The 6,130-nt window shown below is 57.4% G+C and overlaps 1 protein-coding gene across 2 annotated transcripts in view; it reads right to left on the reverse strand.

Annotated features, from left to right (window-relative positions):
- Window positions 1-3,722, reverse strand: part of LOC122388042 (formin-like protein 6) — a 133,920-nt gene extending 130,198 nt beyond the window's left edge. Inside the window, exon 1 of one of the 2 annotated variants that reach the window (XM_043378803.1) lies at window positions 3,531-3,722. The gene's annotated coding sequence lies outside the window, so the exon portion shown is untranslated. The remainder of the gene's footprint in view (window positions 1-3,530) is intronic. The other variant, XM_043378804.1, reaches the window with a different exon arrangement.
- Between the last annotated feature and the right edge of the window lie 2,408 nt (window positions 3,723-6,130).

Here is a 6,130-nt window from a genome sequence, read left to right on the forward strand (position 1 = left end):
AAACAGACTAGTGTAGCCAGTCATCGCCATTGTTTTGTCTCGCACTGCTAGGATACGTCACCAATGGAACAATTGAGCTATCACCAAACATTGGGCCCGTTGCATCATTCCGGTCGAGGCGTCGACGAGAGACCCACAGCGTCAGACGCAGCACTGGGACGGCCGATCACCCTTCCAGTACTCATCAGGATATCAGTGGCAGTCCACAGTTACTCTCGGGTTCACCACCCGACCGCCCTTCATCGGAACAACAGAGGGACATCGGCCGCCGGGGGAGCACCAAGGGACCGCCAAGGGACCGCCGAGGGACCACCGAGGGACCGTAGAGGGACCGGTCCCCACCCCTCGCTGCACCGAACCACCATCAGAGGGACCGCGCCGGTCTGAGGTCGCCTCCAACATCAACAGAGGTGCAGGAGGGTGCCGAGCCGTGCCCCCTGGCACCGGCACGACGCGTGACCGCCGCCAGGGGGCGTCTCTGGCCTGGGGGTCGTTGTCGACACGCGGACAGCGGCTCACGGGCCGCTACTACCGGCCGTAAACAGTGGACGGTAGACACTGCAGAGTGCAGACCGCAGCAGTCGGACCGCACGGCGGCGCGGGAGGGAAGGAGGGAGGGGCTGAACAGGGTTACCAAGCTCTCTAAGGTGGTGTAACTCGACAGTCGACAGAGTCATCTGAATTGGTTTAGAAGACAGGTAAATTGTATCAATGAGTAAACCAATCAGACCATGCACCACGTAACATCAATATCACTACCAAGAACAAACTTACTGACCTTTGCCCAACATTCATTTGCGTTACCCATGAAAGCTCCTGACCAACCAAAGCCATCCAAACTCCAAAGCTTTCGGGCGCTCAGCCCCGATACAGTCGAGTCTGCACCTCTCCTCCACGACAGCCCCCCTCCTCTGCCCGGCTATACCTGCAGCCCGTGTTATTCTATTTCCTCACACGTCCGCTGACACCGCCGCCCGCTGGCGGTTCCCTGCCGGTCCGGGGCGACTGAGACCCGCGGCACGTGGGGCGAGCCCACCGGCACGTGGCACGTAGGAGTGCGGTCAGCGGCCGGCCCGTGTCATGACTCCCCATGGAGCTGACAGCCGATGGATCCGAATTCTGCGGTCATGGCTGGTAGCTGAATACGCCTACCAATACGCGGAAGTGCCGCAGCCAACCGACGTGCTCTGGTATTTCGCCGGGGAATATACGAACGTAGGCGTTCCGTAGGTCGAGCCTGTCATTATCATGACACTCAGCCAGGGTTGAAATGTATGATCCCACATATGTTGGAGATCGGTAGGTGACAGGCAGAAATGACTCATGACATGACGGTCGAAATGAATGGGAGAGGAGATGCTTCCTGAGAGCTAAGGGGCCCATAGAAATCACCCGGCACACCCGTCAAATGTTATTCTAGTTTCACCCAAAGCTGGACGGCGGCCAGTCAGTTTGGACATTGACACATGTCCCAGTTGCTACTTATTATGTAACCTGGGCAGTGTCCCAAAACTTGATGGTTTGGGTGGGAAGCGACACCTAAATCAAAATAATATTCCACTCTCACCTCCAATTTTCCAGAGCGATTTTTCACTCCCTGTTGTATTAATCATCCTATAATGCAGCTCCTGCACCCTCTAACATTCACAAATAAATTGTTGATCCCTGTTTTCAACCTTTTTTTGTGCCGTTCTGACTCAATTTTTCACTCTCAGCCCTCTTTGTAGTGACGAATATTCCCCTCCGACACCCAAGCCAAAACATATTTTTGGGTCACTGAACCTGGGCAATCTAAGATGGACGCTGCGTGCGCAGACCGTGCAGCGTTCCGTCTACTTCTCGCAGGAAAGCAGGAAAACCGTACTGGTGCACCAAGACGGCCGCGGATATCAGACGGTTGTCCGGGTTGTCGACGAAAGGCCTCGAGATACCTTCATCGGGCACAACGTCTACGCCTCATAATTCATGCGGAATAACATTTTTGACTTTCTGAATGAGCATTTTTGACAAAACCGCTTCATACTGCAAGTGTCAAATAGTGTAGTTCAGGAAAATGCTGACAGCATACCCAAATTTCCCCCAAATCAATGAAAACAGCAAAATTATCAATGCGGAGTGTGAACGGTCAATTCAAGGCTATAGAACTCTGGTCAAATAAAGAAATAGTTACTTTCTTACAAATAAATATTTCAAGTAAAAACAACCATTACTAACGGCACAAGTGGCCCCTGCACTTGTGCACCTAGGCCTTCGCCGACCCAGAATGTGCGCAGTGCGCAGCAACGAGCAAGGAACCTGCACCGTTTGCATCACCCGGGTCAAGTTACGTCAGCAAGAAAGGAGCGTAGGCCCATGAATAAAATGTGGACGGCGAAATAAAATGTACAAACAGCAGGAGCAGCATTTTGCGATCAGACAATCAATTCCATATCGCCCCAACAAATTGAGGACTAGTCAAATTCAAATTTCTAAAATCATGCAAGCCACGTTGCTAGTTAAAGGGACCCTCCCACCTTAACATTAGTTTTGAGTTGAGATAGCCAAGTTTGCGGCCAGGCTCAGAAACAACCATTTATCCTGGTCGCATCCCCCGCAGCTTTATGGTGTTCAAGAAATTTCTTCCCTTTACTTGCAGGGTGGGACCAGCGTGGTCCCTATCTCTTAACCATTACGGGAGTCTGATGACGTCATCAGGCTTTCGAACGTCCGTTAAATGTTTGACTAAAACGTTTTGTAGCACGCGGTGGTATATGCTGCTTTGCGCGCAACAAATGCCGCACTTTCAAATAAAGTCGCTAGGAACAGCGGAGATCCCAAAAAGTAAACAAAAGTAAAAGTCTAATATCTTGAAAACCGGTGAATATTTTTCGATGAAATTTGGTAGATATTCGTTTTTGCTCTTTCTGAACCGAGCGACATCACTTTCATGCCAATTCATTAACTTTTTTGAAGGTGGGAGGGTCCCTTTAATACCTAGACCGGGAACGAAGCACCTCGAGCGGCTCAGCTAGAAATATTAAACAATAACTTTTTACTAATTGCGCATCTCACGTGCATCTCACGTGGTTCCCATCATACAGCTACAAAGCAGTCCAATGCTGACTGCCGTATCGTTCCCACTTCCTGTGTTTCACGTGACCATGTCTTGCTACCCCGTGCTAGTTCAGGTCGTAGCATGTTGCCGCCGTGTCAGTGTCAGATATACCACGTCTCGTGTCACGGAGTAGTGCGTCATGACGCTCTCATCGCACCAAATCGCCCCCGTGTCACATCGCGTCGAAGTGTCAACTTTATACGGCGCCGTTCCAGGCAGTGTCATGTCGCAGCCTATCTCGGGTTCTGTCGCACCATTTCGTGTCAAACCGTGCCGTGCCGTGCCCTGCCTGACCAGCAGGGCACACCACAACACACCGGCTCCCTGCCACGGGCGGTCTCCGCCGGCCGCGGTCCGGGTGGGCCACGGCGCCGGCCAGCGCGGCTCACAGAGGTGAATGACACTGGCAGCGGCCGCCGCCGGCCGTCTCACTCACCTGTAGAACGGTATCCCAGACCCCGCTCAGGGTGCTGCTCTGTGCTCGCTGTATCACTGCAGCCGTCGCACGCTCACAGGACACCTTCCTCTCACAGCGCCCGCTGCACTAGGCTGTATCGCGCGCGAACCCACAACCAGGAAGTGTTCAGCAGCGACGGCGGCGCGCGACTCTAGCGGCCGGCCGGCCGGCGCGCCGCGCGGCCCCCGGCTACGTCATCCAAGACCCGTTCCGTGACGTCACGGCCGCGGCGGCGGCGGCGGCGGTCAGCCGGCCGGCCGGCCCCGCCCCGCCCCCCGCAGAGGGTCGCAGAGATGCCGGTCAGTAGCGTCTTCCCGGCTCGTGGCACCCTCCCCCTCTCCGGTGGCTCGGCTCCCCTTCCCCTCCCCTATCTTCCGGACCGCTCCCCTCCTTGTTTGTCCACGCACAGGGGGCCAGGGGCGGATCCAAGGGGGGGTCACATGGGTCATGGCCCCCCCCTTGAGGCCCGGGGGCCCAAAGACCTTCCAGGGGCACCACCGGCCTATCAGGGGTATCACAGTCCTGACAGGGGCACCACAGGACCGCCAGGGGCACCACAGGCCTAGCAGGGACACCACGGGCCTGGTGCCCCTGGGCCCTGGCAGGACTGTAACGCCCCTGACAAGCCTGAAGTGTCCCCGGCAGGCACGTGGTGCCCCTGACAAGTGACAGGCCTGAGGCGCCCCTGCAAGGCCGGTGGTGCCCCTGGCAGGCCTGTGGTGCCCATGGCAGGCCTGTGGTGCCCTTGCTAGGCCTCTGGTGCCCCTGACAGGCTTGTAATGCCCCTGGAAGGACTGTGGTGCCCCTGGGCCCTGACAAGCCTGAGGTACCCCTGACAGGCCAGGGGTGCCCTTGCTAGGCCTCTGGTGCCCCTGGCAGGCCTCTGGTGCCCGACAGGCTTGCGGTGCCCTTGGAAGGACTGTGGTGTCCCTGGGCCCTGACAAGCCTGAGGTGCCCCTGACAGGCCCGTGGTGCCCTTGTTAGGCCTGTGGTGCCCCTGGCAGGCCTCTGGTGCCCTTGCTAGGCCGCTGGTGCCCCTGGCAGGCCTCTGGTACCCTTGCTAGGCCGCTGGTGCCCCTGGCAGGCCTCTGGTGCCCCTGCGCCCGGAGAGGACTGGTGCCCCTGAAAAGTCTGAAGTGCCCCTCGGCAGGCCCGTCGTGCCCCTGACAGGCCCAAGGTGCCCCTGCGAGGCCGGTGGTGCCCCTGGCAGGCCTCTGGTGCCCCTGGCAGGTCTGTGGTGCCCCTGGCAGGTCTGTGGCGCCCCTGGCAGACCTGTGTTGACTGGTGCCCCTGCTAGGTCGCTGGTGCCCCTCACAGACCTGTGGTGCCGCTGGGCCTTGACAAGCCTGAGATGCCTGGCTATGACAGGCTCGTGGTGCCCCTGATAGACCAGTGGTGCCCTTGCTAGGCCTGTAGTGCCCCTGGCAGGCCTCTGGTGCCCCTGCTACCCCTGCGCCCTGAGAGGACTATGGTGCCCCTGAAAAGCCTGAAGTGCCTCTCGACAGGCCCGTGGTGCCCCTGGGCCCTGACAGGCCCAAGTTACCCCTGCGAGGTCGGTGGTGCTCCTGGCAGGCCTCTGGTGCCCCTGGCAGGTCTGTGGTGCCCCTGGCAGGCCTGTGTTGACTGGTGCCCCTGCTAGGCCGCTGGTGCCCCTCACAGGCCTGCGGTGCCCCTGGAAGGACTGTGGTGCCCCTGCCCCTAGGGGTGCTCATGGGCCCAACAGGCCCGTTGTGCCCCTGACAGGCCTGTCGTGTATACTTGCTAGACCTGTGGTGCCCCTGCTTCCTGGCAGGCCTGTGGTGCCCCTGCTTCCTGGCAGGCCTGTGGTGCCCCTGGCGGGCCTGTGGCGCCCCTACAAGGCCGTAGGTGCCCCTGACAGGTTTGTGGTGTCCCTGGAAGGACTTTGGTGCCCCTGACAAGCCTGAAGTGTCAAGGACAGACCCTTTAGACGCCAGGGTCAAGTTCGTCGGACTGACAACGATTTGCTTACCTGATAACGTCCCTGGTAAGTACTCATTACTCAGCGTCCACAACATATATACACATAGCACATTCATATATACCTACTTGCTTACAATTGGTAAATGTGGTTGTGGCTAAGAGGTAAGATACTGACTAAAAATAAAAAATAAAAATAAAAAACTAAAAATGGGGGCACCACCAAAATGAAGTGGACGAAATCCGTTGAGTTTTTAATTTTGGGTATAGGTAGGGGCACCACTTCGATTCATGACCCTCCCCTTGGAGTTTTCCTGGATCCGCCCCTGCAGGGGGCGGACGCGGTGGGTCAGAATTCAGAGGGACAGCGGTCCTGCCAAATATCCATAGGCGGCGGAACGGGGGGGGGGGGCACTGTGGCACGCCGGTTTTTGCTTGATTTTGCCATTTTAACATTAGCCCTATGGGCGTTGCAAGGAAAGAATGGGACCAAAAGTCGGCAGTGCCCAAAGGTATTCCGCCGCTACTGCAAATATCCCCCTCTCTCCAAGTCCGGTGCGCGCCGGAGCACCTGGATATCGCAGAAAGCATGAGGACATTGGCTATGCCTCTCAATACAAGGACGTCCACGGTGGGCACGG

This window comes from Amphibalanus amphitrite, unplaced genomic scaffold (genome assembly GCF_019059575.1).
Source record: "Amphibalanus amphitrite isolate SeventyFive unplaced genomic scaffold, NRLGWU_Aamphi_draft 000306F_arrow, whole genome shotgun sequence".
Taxonomy (NCBI): domain Eukaryota; kingdom Metazoa; phylum Arthropoda; class Thecostraca; order Balanomorpha; family Balanidae; genus Amphibalanus; species Amphibalanus amphitrite.